The following is a 15,594-nucleotide window of genomic DNA, read 5'->3' as shown; positions in this document are numbered from 1 at the left end:
AAGAGTTTTAACATTGAACAGTACAATAGGAGTCGATGTCTGGATCATCAAGGATGACTCAGTAACTCAAAGCAGAATGTCATATTTTCTTCTCTGTAAAAATAAACCTTCCCCATAGGTCTGTGAGTAAAGTTATCAATTCTTCTTTGACAGAGCTGCCAGAGTAAAAACAGTAACTCAAGTGAGCCCTCTATCGGCAGGTTGGGCAAAATCACTGACGGACACTGTGGTTCAATATCATTAACGGCATTAATTCGAGAAGCAACTGATAAAAATGGATTTTAATTGAATTTCAGTGAAATAAAAGTCAGCATAATAGCATCAGCAAAGTCTTGTTTGTTTATTCATACAGTCATTGAACATTGACTTTCCCAGTTTCCTCCAGTTTCCTTCGTCGATTGCATGACTTCTACATTGTTGCACAACAACCCTCATCAATCCCACACATCAACTCTTACGTAACTGACCTTTCCCAGGGTCACAGGTCACGGGGTCCTCTTCTTGCGAGAGGGGAAATACCAGCGATGAAGTCTCCCAGATGCAAAGTTCATTTTTTGGCTGTCAGCGAGGTTGAAGGCCGATGGCAGTTTTGGAGGAATATCCCGAGCCCAAGAGGTCAGAGAGTTCATGTCCTCCCAGGACCTGTGTGGTCATGGCCTTCAGGAGCCGCTGTCCAGTTTTTGAAATATGTTAAATTGATAGAATATTGACGGTTAATCAGATAAGGGGCCCACAAACAGAAGCAGGGTTAAATACTGCTAATACCAGACACAACCACTCCCAGTGGTGTCTCTGTGATCACAAAGTTAGAATCACATATACAACAATAAAAAATCAGGACACCGTTAACACAGAGAGACTGGTCGGGTTTCCATCTCATTGTATGTTGTAGAATGAGAAAATGCAAATTTCATTAACCTTACAGGTTACAGAGAGCACATTTTACCAGACAGGTAAGACTAGAGTCAAGTCCCAAGTCAAGACTGACAAGTCCAAAGTCCTAAACTTTGAGTTTGAGTCCCTAATAAATCATAATGTAACACAGAGTTTCCAGCCTCATTGATTTACACAGATACTTAGCTGGTAAGCTAATGTTAGCTGGGCATTAGCTCACTAACAATGTTAATATTAGCTTTGACTTACCGTTCTTTGTGAAACTTCAAGTATTGAATAAAGTTAGAAGGTGGTGCATCGACCTGCATAGTGCAATTTTGTGTGTTTTTTGTACATGAACAAAATTATCTGACTCTGCACATTTAATTGTAATAATTGATGGAGAAGCTGGAAAGCAGATGTAGAATCATCAGCATTACATTACAGTACATTTACATTTGTGCAAACAACATCACTGATATTATTCACATGGCTTGCGACTGGTTAAATGTTTGTAGTAAACTCTGCTTTTCTCTCGACTCTTTCATGAGACTGATAGCTGAATCAAACACAGTGTGTATTTCTCAATGATACTTCAGCATTAGAAATGATTGTGTGCTCTTGGAGCCCTCCTCAAACGTTCTCATTTTTATTTGTGGATTTATTCACTCTGTCAAGCACATGGCCAGCATTAAATGATGTAGAAGGCCCTGAAAGGCTTTTTTTCAATCACCTGCTCACTATGAGCAGTGTGATCCTATGAGCACAACAAAATAAAAATCCTGGAACAGCTTTGGTTATTTCACATGATATATTAATGTATTTCTGTTTTTTTCTGTGCTCTTTTCTCCAGTTTAAATTGGTTGGGGCTCTTTTGGACCTGATGTAACAAACTACCATGTACCTGGTGGCAGTTGTGAGGTTATGTTCATATTTAAATTTGATCAAACTACATCCAAACAGTCTTGGTGAAGAAGATAAGCTACATTTTAACCATTAAACCTTCAATAAACGATTTTTTCAAATTTTGCTTTTAGTCACAAGTGTTTACTGTTACAGTTTACTGATTTGTGTCCAAAGGTGTCAGACATTTTCTTAACATTTATATAATTAGCCTATAACACAACGGCCCAGAAGAAAAATATGTATTTTGAACTGTCTCTCTAAGAATGTAACTTCAACTCAATAACAGTTTGTGCCTCTAGTCAGATTTTGGATAAGGGCAGACCAGACTCAAAAATATGTGATTTGACCTTGATTACATTTTTATTTTATCCTTGTGGCCTGATCTGACTAGTCATGATATGAGTTGAACGGGCCCCTATTGGGCTCACTGATTCATCTGGGTCTGGCCGAGTTTGCTGGGTCGGGCTGGCTTACTTCCCTGTGTTTCCTATCAGTCTATTTTGTCATGGTCTGTCAAATAAAGGAAGAAATGCCAAAAAAAACAAACTAACAAACAAAAAAACCTTTGGCTTACTAAATGCAGTGCCCAATTTCATTATAACAGACTAAATTATTTCCTGCCAAAGTGATAGTGAAACATCCAACACAATTAAAAACTGTGCAAAAATTAAACTTTGATGTTTATTGAATAAAGGTATTCAAGTTAATTAAACTCACAGCATTTCTTTCTAGAACTTATAATCATTAAATTAAGCTTCTAAAGAAACGTGATCAGCATGTTAGCAGACTTCCCAGCATGCATTGTTTGAGAGGTAAAACTCTCCTGAGACCTTTCTTTTTTATAGTTTGAAGAAAACATATATGGTGAAAACTTGTTGTGTGTCTAATACACTTGAAGATAAGTCATGGTTGTTTTATCAGAATAATGAAGTCATTGTGCAAAATGATGAAGCTTTGTTTGTAATGTCCAGTGTGAATGAAGGGTTTTTGGTTCAACTTGATATCTGAAGCATATTGAATGTGGTCTTTCAAGTACAACTGAAAAAATCTCAAGTTTATTTGATTGGAAATGTTGATTTGTTTTGAATCATTATGAAATTACCTCAACTTGTTTATTTTAAAATTCACTCAATTTAAAACTTTAAGGCTGTCCAGACACTTAGTTTTTTTTAAGTTGAAACAAATAGTTTATCGTATTTACCTTATTATTAATGTATATACACCATTTACCCCACCAACAGTGAGTAAATTAATCAAGGCAGATGAATGGCAGCACTAAATGAAAGTGTCAGAAATGAAAATGATTGTGTAATATTTTACTCAAATTTTATTTAATGAACTAAATAAACTTTTTCTTTAAATTCATTTTATTTGTGTCCTGTTTCCTCTTTTCATCTTTTCAGTTTTTGTTCCTTAGTGTTTATTTTTTTTATTTTTGTTTATTGTCATCTTTCATCTTTTATTATTTTCATATCAATTTGAATATTAACCTTTCATTTGCAAGATTATGATTAATCAGCAACAATCTGGAAAAAAAACAGGTACCTTAGAAGGATAATTCTTGAAAATGTCACAAAGCCTCCCAGTGATATCAGAATCAGAAAATGGTGAGCAGCACCCTCTGCTGTTGTACTAGTTTGCGTCTGTGTGCTGTTCAGACTCTCAGGCCCATGATCATTACAAGACAGCTAGATTTAGCCAAAACCCAGAGCTTTAACAATCACAGCTTTGACTTTATTAAGAGGATTTCTCCATTGTTGGCACGACGCTGATCTCCAGACCACCCAGATCTGTCTCAGCACTTGACTAGAACATTCCTTGCTTATGAATGTCAAATCTAATTAAGGCTGAATGTGTCCTCAGTTGTCCTGAGACCAAGATCTTTTTATTGTAGGGATGTGAATCTGTGTGATGGAAGTTGAAATTTTCTCTGGACAATATAACTGTCAGACAGGGATCTCTTTTTTGCTAAAAAAAATCTCCATATTCTGGTGGTGTTTATCCTGTCATAACCTGTCGCTGGACTGTCAAACTATTGTGACTGTTGAATGGAAGTGGTTCAGTGATCAAAGCATGTAGATGGCAAAACAGATCAACATTTTTGGGCATTAACCCCACATATCAGAGGATCTTAAGACGATCACGGCACCTCCAGGGTCGTCCAGCATCCATTGTAGCAGGGTCAGGTCAGAGGGTCAACGCAGCAGTCAAAGCAGAGCTGGTTTGGTGATTAAGTGGCCGATGAAACAGGAAGATAAAACTGATCTGCATCACATAGCTTACAGAGTAAAGACCATCACACAAGGATGATAAAATAATAATCATATTTACAGAAAAGTCTGTGCAGGTGTATCAATTTTCAGCTACTGAAAATGTTCAATCAAGGGTTACTCTAAAGCTCTTTTTCAAAAGTTATGTTTTACTAATGAGATTATCTGCGTTAGCACTTCCCTCCAAGGGCAGGGAGAGGAAGAATGAAAATGACTCAACTATTTTGTGGTCTGGCCTGATCCCAAGTCCTTTGCATGCAACCTGCTAATTCGTCCGGCTGGCTAACGACCCGCTTGCGTGCCAGTCGATCATTAGCGCTCCGTCAGAATCGGTCACTGAACATGTCACATGCCCCCCGGTCACTCTATTCAGGGCCGATTGCTGGGGGCCATGCATGAGCAGACACGGCCATGACACACACACACACACACACACACACACACACACACACACACACACACAGCTAAAGTGCTTGGAAATAAATAGATAAATAAATGAGCAGTGAGAAGCACAAAGCAGTGAGGGCAAATGTTTGTATGATTTCTGCCAGTTTAATTATTCCTGTAATAAATCAGACCAATGAAATGTGGTTCTGGATTTACGTCATCAGGTGGAAAGTGATTTAAAAAATGCTGTAGGTGAAACACTGAAATACTTAATAATACTTAATAATACCCAAAGCGTCTGCATTTAACATTCTGGTATTGAGGCACAACAAGTAACTATATTTCTGCAGAAATTTCCAAACAGCTCGGACAAACCCAACTGATTCTGTCTTTAATATTTTTGAAAATATAGCTATTCTACAGAAGCTTATCATTAATTCAAGCATGTTATTTGCATTGCTTATTGTAAATCTGTTAATATTTTTGTCAAACATTAAATACACATTTTAAATAAAAGTTTCTAAAACAAAAACTAGAAGCCTTATTATTTTTTTTTTACTGGAAGGATTTGTTTTGCAAATGACTGAAGTAGGAAAAAAGAGAATTCTAATCTATCACAGTTTGAAAACTAATCAAACCAGACAACAAAATGTTTTTTGTGGCTTATAGTAAACAAAAATAACATTGGGATAAGAAAATATACACTTATTGTATCTTATCATGCAGATAGTTTTAGGTTTTTAGGTTTTACTTGCTGAGATTTTGAGATATTTGTAACTGCTGGAAATTCTGTTGCCACCCCAATACAATTCAAAAAACAAAAAAATTAAAAAAAAAAGTGTATAATTATGTATATTAATTAGAGATGGCAAAAATTCTTACAGTTTTTTTCTCATAAGTTTTGAAAGAAACTCAACAGCAACGTCTCTTTTCAGAAATCATAACCTGGTTTGGCAGTTTCATTTAGAAACTGTTTTCTTTCTACCAAGCTGCAACCGTCAACCTTATCACCGGGCAGAAGGAAGCCTGTAACTACTGATGGATCTCGTACTGTAAACCTGCATTTCTGTATGATCGCAACCAGTCAAACATGTCTGACCAGTATCAGGCCAGTGTGTGACAGGACCAGAAAGCGTATGAGAAAGTGTCTTCTACAAATTTGCGTCTGTCACGCTGCAGCGAAACAGACAGACGAAGACTGAATTAATCTGAACTCTGAATAGCAATCAGCTTTGAACAGGACAGGAGGGTACATGCACTTTTTTATTCTGTGCTTCTGTGCTTGTTCGGAAATCATATTACTTTGTGGTACTGAGCTAAACAGATACAGTCCAAACATGTGTCTTCTTCTTCACTGTGTTGTGTTTTCTTGTAACACAAGGAACCACTGGGTGGCACCCTGCCGTTATGATATTTTCTTTGAAACTGACAACAGATGCTCATTTCTCTGTGCTGTCAGGAAATCACAGAGAGCCGTGAACTTTGTCTCCACATGCCACAAAACCCCAAAACACTGAGAGAGTTAATAAGCGTCTTAGCACAGGAGAACTGTATGGACTCTTTGTGTGGTGGCGGTTTTATTAGTGTCCACAATGTCCCCAGATTTAGGACACTGGAGAGACACTTTTCACTTCTCCATCCTAAAGCTGCTTTTTCAATATCTTTGTTTAAACAAAACTTGTGAAGGAATTTAATGAGTGTATATGACTGTACTTAAGGATACTATAAGGACTAGTTATGAAACACTCTCAGTTTATTACCGATGCCTTCATATGGCACAAATAAGCAAAGAAGACCATTCATGAAGAGAAGATCATCTGTTTTTGTATAGTTGTTCTGTATTCCACTGGATCAGATTCTCCTTGAAATCTTAGTTTATTAGCCAGTCAAAAAGAAGCAGGAGATTTTTATTAGGTAATTTCATTTTTGATGTTACATTTGGAGATTATCTCAGTGGAAACACACTTTTGTCCACAGGGGCCTCCAAAGTCACTAAAATACTAAAGTTCCTTGTAGTTGCTTTAAGTTGAGGCCTACCCCAGGAACTTTTGAGCCTCAAATACTACATTTCTTGCGTTGTGATAATTTTTTATGGACTAATTTGTGCCTTTTCAGCATCAATTCATAGTGAAAATGTATTTATTTTCAACACATTTCATTCCCAACTTGCCAAAAAAGGCACACACTTCAAACTATAACGCCATAGGTACCCCTCCAGCATCAGTTTTGTACATTCAGGGCTCCGCGGTCAAGTACAATAATAAATATGCAACAACCAGGTAGACTTTTAAAATAAGGGCACAAAAACTATTTGGGTTGGTTTAGGCAACAAAACTACTACTAAAAATGATCATGCTTTGCATTGAAATAAATACGCAACTTATGTAAGTTCACATATGTAAGTTATAACTACCTAAGTTACATACATAAGTTATGTCACTTACATAATGTTTTAAAAAGGAGTAAAGGTTGACTACTGTTCACAAGAGACATAAACCTCTGTCTCCTGGGTCAAAGTCCTGTGTTTGTTTGACCGATCCATCCACCCCTCCTCCTCCAAACATGAACTTTCTTTATCTTTATACCACGTCACCTGACTTTAATGGAACATTCAAAACTGAATGGGCGATTATTTATATAAAGGAACATGAAATTCAGGTGCACAGAGGGGTTTCTCATTGCCTCTGCTTTAATTTTCAAGTGTACGTGTAATTTTTGAACTGTTCCAGTTCAGCACCATCTTATTATGATCTGCACCCTGTGTTTGTATTAAGAAGGGCCCCTTGCTGGCTCTGATTCAGAAAATTATGAGGGAATATTCCAGCAGCTTAGTCCTTGCATGCTAACTGATCCATTAAAGCCCTAAAATGATCCGATCCAAGGCAGCTTTTCTAAATTACATAAACCTTATTAGAAGAGTTTAACAACTCAGAAAGTGGAGCGGTCACAATACAGACGCCATATGACTGAAATCTCATCGGTGAACGCAGCAAAATGATGTTGTTTTTGAAATCTCTTCTGTAATCTCACATGAAAACCTTTTGTTTCATGTTTAAACCAATTGCATTGACTTAGCAAGCCATGTGGAAAGTTTTTGTTTGGTCTTAAGTGGTCACAGTTCACTTTCTGGCCTCACCATTGCAGAAAATGTATATGTTTTGCATGTTTTTGTGAGTATATGTGATGATACTGGATACCATGCATTTGTGTAATACTCAAATTTGCCTATTTGAACAGAGTGTGTTGTGAAAAGCGATTTGAGGTCATGCATCACAGAAACTGAGCTGCTGTTTGACATATCACATTCAAAATATATTTTGACTGACACCTCCATGTCTGGGATGAAGCCATAATGAGTGTCCTGTCAGACAATTTGTCTCCAAAGAACAGACAGCTTGTAAATCCGCAAGTTGAGCCGCTTGTTTCAAGATGACGAGATCAGGGAAAGCTCTTCAAAGCAGACTGGACTGTCAAACAGACACTTTTAGTGTTTGAAGTGTCTCAAATACTCAGCCACTTTTCTATAGCGCAAGCAAGAGAAGCAGAGTATTAAGATATTCGTTTCTCAGGCTTCAAAAACTGCTGGAAAATCAAAGGGGGTTAATGCATCACAGTGATTATTTCCCTTCCTGGGAAATGGTCATATTTATAATGTCTGACTGCAAAACAGAGCTGATTATTTACCCTCATGTGCCATCTAGTGTTCAAATCAACATGGTGCAACAGCAACAATTCTCTATGTACTTGAAATATAGCTTTAATGGCATGACCATAGAGAAATACTGTATTGCCAGAGCACAGTACGAATAAATGAACAAACAAAAATGAAAACAGAACTGATCCCCACACATCAGTGTCTTTGCCATTGTACTGATAATCTTTTATTAAACACTCATCACATGAGGAGGACTTGAATGCCTGAGTGGTTTAATCCGGCCATAATTCATATTTGGGATCCAGCAATAGAAGCTAAACTAAATCACTTGTTTAACAGGAGATACAGGACTGCTTGAGGTGTGGTTGTGTTGTACATTGTGTCAGCTTTGCAGTCCTTTGTGACGTTTCATGACAACCGCAACTTGTTAATCGAGTCATTGAGATTAAAGTCAGGCGTCTGTTGTCTGACTGTCTGCTGGTGCCTTGCATACAAATAGCCGCCATCGATCAATAATTACACAGCGAAGGTTACATGAGCAGCAAAAGTTAGGGACACAGCAGACTTTGTTCAGTGTCCGTGTCTGATAAAGTGTGCTTTAGAGTGAAAACAGGTACATTTGTGTTTATGCATCATTGCAATCACGCAGCATTGTGTCAACCAAAAGTTTCATATTATTTATTCAGGGGCAGATTCATTCATTTTGAGGCCTCAGGCTAACGCAGACATGGGACCCTCAACATCAGTTGCTGTCCCAGGAACACTCATGGATAAATCCATTTTAGTTTATGGGTTTTTAGAAAGACACAATTAATTAATAGATTTCTTTCTTTCTATTATTACTTTTTTTTTTAGCTGTAAGTTTACGAGGTGTCTTAAGATAATTGCCTACCTTTGCCTTGTGATAAGTCTCCCTCTGCCACCCTGTAGTACAAGTACAAGCACAGTACTTCATGTGTAAAAGTATAGTGGACATCTCGTAGGAGTCATTAGGGCAGCAATGACCCATTGAAGAAATATTGGACCAGCTGCATCCTGAGGTAAAGGTGTCATCATATAGCTACATACAACTAAGTAATCATATCTCGCTTGTTATCAAGAGAAAAATGGTCCATCCATTTAGATTTTTTTTTATCCTTTATAACCATAAATCTGAACAAAAAGCCCTGCACTTGATACTGTTCAGTGCATTACAGAGATGAGAAAACGGTGAGTACATTTCACAACCGGTCAAAAAAGAAAACTTTTTTGCTGACTGTGTTTGATCAAACTTGGGCAACCTTTCGCTCTCCACCATTTATCATCCGGTGATACTTTTTAGTTCACTGTGTGAGTTTCTTTCTCTTTGTTTTTTTTTTTCTTTCTTCTCTTGGATCTCTTTTGAACCTCTTCAAGTTCTTCTGCCAAGACATTATTGAACTTGAATGTGCAACCATCATACGGCGTGTGAGGAACAAACGAACTGTCCAGATCAGCTTGAATCAGACTCAGCTCAAAAGGGAAGAATTGTTGATTTGGATGACTTAATATCCTAAAACCTCAATAAAAGAGGAAAAAGGAAAGGTCTTTGTTACAATACTACTTGGTTGAGCATTGCACATTTTAAATGCACACAATCAAACCGCAGTTAGAGATAACCCAGAGCCTCTGTGGGTAGAATAATTACTTATGCACTTATGTGATTAAATGCTTCACCGCATGTCTTCTCACTATGCTATCTCTGATGGCTGTGGCATCATCTACAGAAGGTCATCATGTACTCCCGCTGCACTACTTCGTTAAAGGTCATCAGACGTGTAGCTGCTTTGCTATAGGATGGGAGGTAATGGCATTAACCATGTGGCTGAATTCAATTAAATGCTTTTAAAAAGGCCCACAGAAGCAGGGAGAGAGCATGTTAAAACCCCATTACTTTAAGAGCATCCATCACTCTGTGTATCCGTAGCAACAATGAGACTTCGGTAAGAGGCTAGACCCTCTAGTCCAGCTAGGACTCCCTGTTCCCATCGCCCCTGCTGTCCCATGATGAGTCTAGTACCATAAATCACCAGGTGTCAGAAGTGATACAGGGTACCTGTCTTGGAATCCTTGATTGATGAATTCATCAGTGAGAGACAAAGTCCTTTTAAAGGGAAATGCCTGTATATTTCAACCTTATTCTCATAATTTTGTCCTCTCCGACACTGAGCCATGTTAACTGTCCCACAGGACAATGTTCCTGGGGAAGCTGGTGGTGTTCCTGTGGTCACTGCTCTCTGTAGTCGACTGAGGAGGAAAACTTTTTTTCTGCAAAGAGTGGGACTCTACATTGGAAAATCTAGATGTGTTCACGGGTGAGAGTGTAACTCCAGCAAACTTGCAGCTTTGATCAACACTGCTGTGTTACTGTGTTTCACGTCCCCAAATTCAATCAAAAGAAAAGACAGAAGGTGGCAGCACCAAACAGTCAGCTCTCCATGGTAACTGCAGTAACTCCCTTACAAAGCAATTACAGACAGTTTGTCCAGGACTTTCCCAGGTTCAGGCTGGGTGCCCCAAAAAAATACACTAAAATGTCCCAGTTTTAAAAATTCACTACCAAACTGTCCCTGTTTTCACCACAATTGAAATAATACTGACTTGTTTTCAATCAATAAATATGCCATTGTCAAGGCTGGTGCTTGCCTATGAGTCAGAAGTAATCATCTCTTTCTAGCAAAGTGTGTCAGTACGCATGAAGCTGTGAAGCTGGAGAGAAACTTTGTCTTTTCTGAAGAGCTCCAGGAGGTGTCCCACATCCTTTGTACAGACCTGGCAACCAAAATGCTGTGTTGAAGACATGCATAATGTTGAAAGGTGTACTAAGCGCTAAAATAATTGTCTCACATTTTGATGCCTGTAGTGCATGAGTGCATACATGTGCACATGCATGTTCATGCGGCACACTTCAGGGTCCCAGTTTGGGGCTTTGAAAATAAGGCCTACATGACAGTTTTCTTGTTGGCTAACCAACTTACCATGGTGCTATACTGTACATGTTGTTAGCCAACAGGAGTTAGTGCGATTAGAAGAGAGGCCAGGTGGTTTTACTTAGGGGTAGGGGTCGGGGCTGGAAGGTGTAGGGTGTGTGGAGAGGGAAAGGATGATTTGCATATTCACGAATCCTTGAATTCTAAATAAAGGCAAGGTGCAGGGCTACATTTTAGCAAGGTATTTGAACTTATTTAGCACAAAAACATAGCAGACATATTACTTCTTCCAGAGCATTTTATATTGTTTAGAACACGACTGGAGGTGGACTCCTGAAATCTATTCCTGTATACTTCTCCATCCAATTCAGAAAAAAACTGCTTTCTGCACAGTAAACCGGCACAGCACAGCATGCTGACTATTTTCCCTAGATGCTCATTCGGTCAGTCATCTTTGCCCGCTGGCTGAGATTTTCATCGCTGACAGGTAGGAGTGGGAAAGTGGGTGGAATTACAGATATTTGTCTGAACCGTGTCACATAGTGGCCAGCTGCCTCCCCCAGGAAAAAAGCAATCAAAGGGACTCCCTCAGTGCTGGGGCACCGCCAGGATGGTCAGCAGCTGAGCTTCTCCAAAGCAACGACCGGCTGAGTCAAAGAGAGAGAGAGGGGTAAAAGAGGGGAGAGCTGCTGAAGTTTGATTTGTTTGGAGAAATGTCAGTTTGAGTCTTCGGAAAGCACTGATCTGACATGAATATGATGAGAAAAGTTTGGCTGACTGCCATTAAAACACTTTTATTCTCATCTTATCATCTGCAGTGAATTTACTGACACATTATTCTAATGTATCCAGTATTCTGAGGCACCCTGAGATGACCTGAGAGAAGAAAAAAACAAGACTAGTTGATTAATTCTGTCTTTAATTTCCTTAATCCTCAGACACGTAAACAGAGATGCAGCAGCTTTAATACGTTACCATCATGAGGTCTGCTTAAGCACCTCTGTTGAATTCTAATCCAAGCCAGCCTCCTTCCTGAGAAAATACAAAAGAATGTTAATGTAGAAGCTCAGTTGCCTGTGAAATAGCTGGTGGGTTCTTCACATATGACACACTATTTTAATGTTAAGCAATCCCCATGAGCACCAGCATGATTTGTTTGTTTTACCAATCAATTACTGCTCAGTTCACAGTATCCCTGCACAGTCAAGACTGTAATTTGATGAATTATGGATGGTTTGCTGCAACTCCACAGTGAGAGGACAACACAAAGGTGCAGTCTGGAGGGTTTCATCCTCTCTTCTATGGTATAATACTCTTCATGTGCTCTTTTAGAGGCAGCATAGCATGTAATGACAACAAGCATTTTCAAAGTGTTCTTATATCTCCGGGAGAGCTGTCAGGGAATTGAGAGAGAGGCTGCACCTGAGGGACGTGATGACAGGAACACGGACAATCAATTATCTAAACTGCTTTTCAAAACCCTTTTACACATTTCAAAAAAAATCTGTAACTATGCACCTGAGGTTCAGCTTCAACTTCAGCTCCAGATTCATGGCAGCAGGAAAAATGAGAAATGACAGTCGGCATATCCGCTCTGGGATAGTGTGCACAAGGTGAGTCAGTATGATATATCTCCCGGCCGGCCTTCACCACTCTCCCTACACCGCTGTTCTGTAGAACTATGACGCATTTAAGAGATGACCTCCAGATCTGTTTGGGCCTGTACTGCACAGTCAAATGGCTCCATCACTTTAGGGTGACTCTTAGGGTGATTTATACTCGGTTAAATTGAGGGACAGAAACATGTCTGCTGTGCCGGCGGCGTCATCATCAGCTTGTCAGCTGAGCTCTAAATCCAGCACAGTGGACTGGAACCTACCAGGAAATGCATACAACAAACAGAAATGTCAGAACACTTAAACTGTCAATAACACAGTCTGGTGACTTATAAAGGGGACATTGGTGTAGAGCAGCGATGCTCAACTTATGACCAAATGTGACCCTGATAGGGTGCCCCGTGGCCCACCTAACATTTTCTAAATCACAGTGAAAATGAACTTATACACACTGTTTATCCCAGGAAGGAGGGACAGATATCCCAGTTTTGTGTGATGTGATGAGGCTGTTAAATGCTATTTATTCTGTTCTGTTCTGTTTGTTAATTAATCCTCCTGAACTCCTGTAATTTACAAAAGTGATCCTCAGGCAAATCAAATTGAGTATCCTTGGTGTAGAGACATTTTGGGAACAGTTTCACAGCAAAAAAATGCATGGAGAGCAGGAATAATTGTAGTATATAGAGGACACACATGCATTACATAGACTCTTGGGAAGATTTGATTTATCAATACACGCAGTAAAATGTGCTAAGAGTTGGGTGAGCATTCTTCCGGGAGCCCAGAGCTACAGTTAAATGATGTTTTTACATATAATTAGGCCCCTGCAGTGTGTCAGGCTGTGCTGTCATGAATCACCTCTGACAGGTGACACCATTCTCTATGCAGTGATGGAAGAAGTACTCAGATCCTTTCCCTTTGAAAGTAGCAATACTACAGTGTAAAAACTCTCAAGTTTAGTCCAAATTAACACAGAAGTTAAGTCTTGCATTCAAAGTCTTATTTGAGTACAAAAGTATTAGCATCAGTGCATATTTTAATTACCAAAAGTATTAGCACTCATTATGTTATGGCCCATTTCATAATAATATATTTTGTATCATTGAATCAATAATTATTTAGGCATTAATATGTTAAAATTCGTGTTTTCCACACGTGACCTCCAACTACTCATCCATACCCTCATCTTTTCAACACCCTCTCCCCATCTTCACCGTGTTCAAAAGGCTGCAGCCAGGCTGCTTACTACAAATAAACACAGAACCTAACCTATCAAGCTATGATTACTTACTCTTTTTGTGTTCCCTGAAGTGACACATAATACTGAAGTAGTCCCTCATTATTATATCGTTATCTTATGATTACTGTCTCATTTTTTGTCCCCTAAAGTAAAGAAAAAAGCACATTTGCCTCTGAGATGTTGTGAAGTAGAAATATAAAGTAATAGAAAGAGGAGATACTCAAGTTAAGTACATGTACCTCATAATTGTACTTAGGTATGCTACTTGATTAAATGTACTTAGTTGTACTTGAATACTCCTCTTGCCCAGGCTGTCCGATCATAAATATCTTGCATCTAAATTATTTCTGCTTAGACTAAACTACATTAACTGGCCATTGGTTTAATAGGCAGTTTCATCTGAATGCAATGTACCGCTCAGTTTTCTGGCTGCCATCCCCGTTTATCTTGTTCCAGTAGCCTTACACAGTGTTTACACATGCTGTGAAGTGAGGCAGTACATTAGCAGTCCAGCAGCGGCTTCAGTCCTTCATCTGTCTGCCCAGGACGTGTTCAGGCACAGTGTGGAGTGCAGTTCACCTGCAGTTTGATAGCACTCGAGTCCGACACATAATGACTGTACACTGATACGCATCAGATGGAAGAAAATGGACTTGCAGCATAAAAATATGCTTTGGGTCATGATAATGTGCTTATAGTGCAGGGGAAATGTGGGTCATTATACAGCCTGTGTAGACAGCTGGATTGATTTAAAAGAGATTGCATTTGGCTGGAAAACAAGAACACAATATGTGATTGAATATAGAATTTCTGGCCTCAATCTATTTTTCAGCACACCAATAACACATAACAATCTGAATTTTGTATTAAATCAGACAAAAACTAGAAATAATATGTTTTTTATTGGGCAGTAAACATACACAACTATACCCCAGTTAGACCCCATACACCTAACAATAGGTTTATGAGACAAACAAGCAGTAGTTTGTATCAGATTAGACAAAAACTAGAAATAATATGGGTGTTTTTTTTGTTTTTTTTTTACAATATTAGAGCCTTTATTGTATCATTAGACTCTCTTAGTGGGTAATTAGGGACACAAAGTATGACTTGTTGCGTGGACTGTAAAATAAAGTGCAAACGAATTCCTTAATGTATTTGTATTTCTGCTTCGTTCAGAGTAAAGTGAATGGTACATTTCAAAGCTTTCTCGTCAACCGAGCGACTCTGATCACGTGACTGCCATAAAAGCCCCCAACTCTCAAGGTCCAACACTTATAACACACTTCACCTCCAGTGCAATTACCTGTCCAGTGCTTGTCACATGTCTTCAACAAAAAATGAAATTCATCAAATCCTCAGAAAAGTTCAGTGCTGACTCTCACAGTTATTATACTGTAAATCCCTGCCTAGTCCAGACTTTGCTGTCATTGTCACACACCTCATTTAAATGCAACCAGCTGCCTAGCGTGCAGTTTCCATGCCGGAGTTTCAAGCCATGTCTTTAATCACAGTGGCTTTCTGAACATTGTCACTTAAAAAGCTGTGCTGGAGATGGCAATCAATGTGACTTTTTTTTTTCTTTAAATCCCAGACTCACAGCAGGAAGACCAAAAGAAAAGGTTGAAAAATAGGACACAAACAAATTTAACTTCCGGCTCCCATGGTGATCACTTCTCTTGTTGTCCTCCCTTGTGCA

The sequence above is a fragment of the Lutjanus erythropterus genome, chromosome 14, assembly GCF_056507025.1.
Source record: "Lutjanus erythropterus isolate fLutEry1 chromosome 14, fLutEry1.hap2, whole genome shotgun sequence".
In the NCBI taxonomy this organism is placed as follows: domain Eukaryota; kingdom Metazoa; phylum Chordata; class Actinopteri; order Lutjaniformes; family Lutjanidae; genus Lutjanus; species Lutjanus erythropterus.
The sequence above is the reverse complement of the archived record's forward strand: the minus strand, read 5'-3'. Positions refer to the sequence as shown.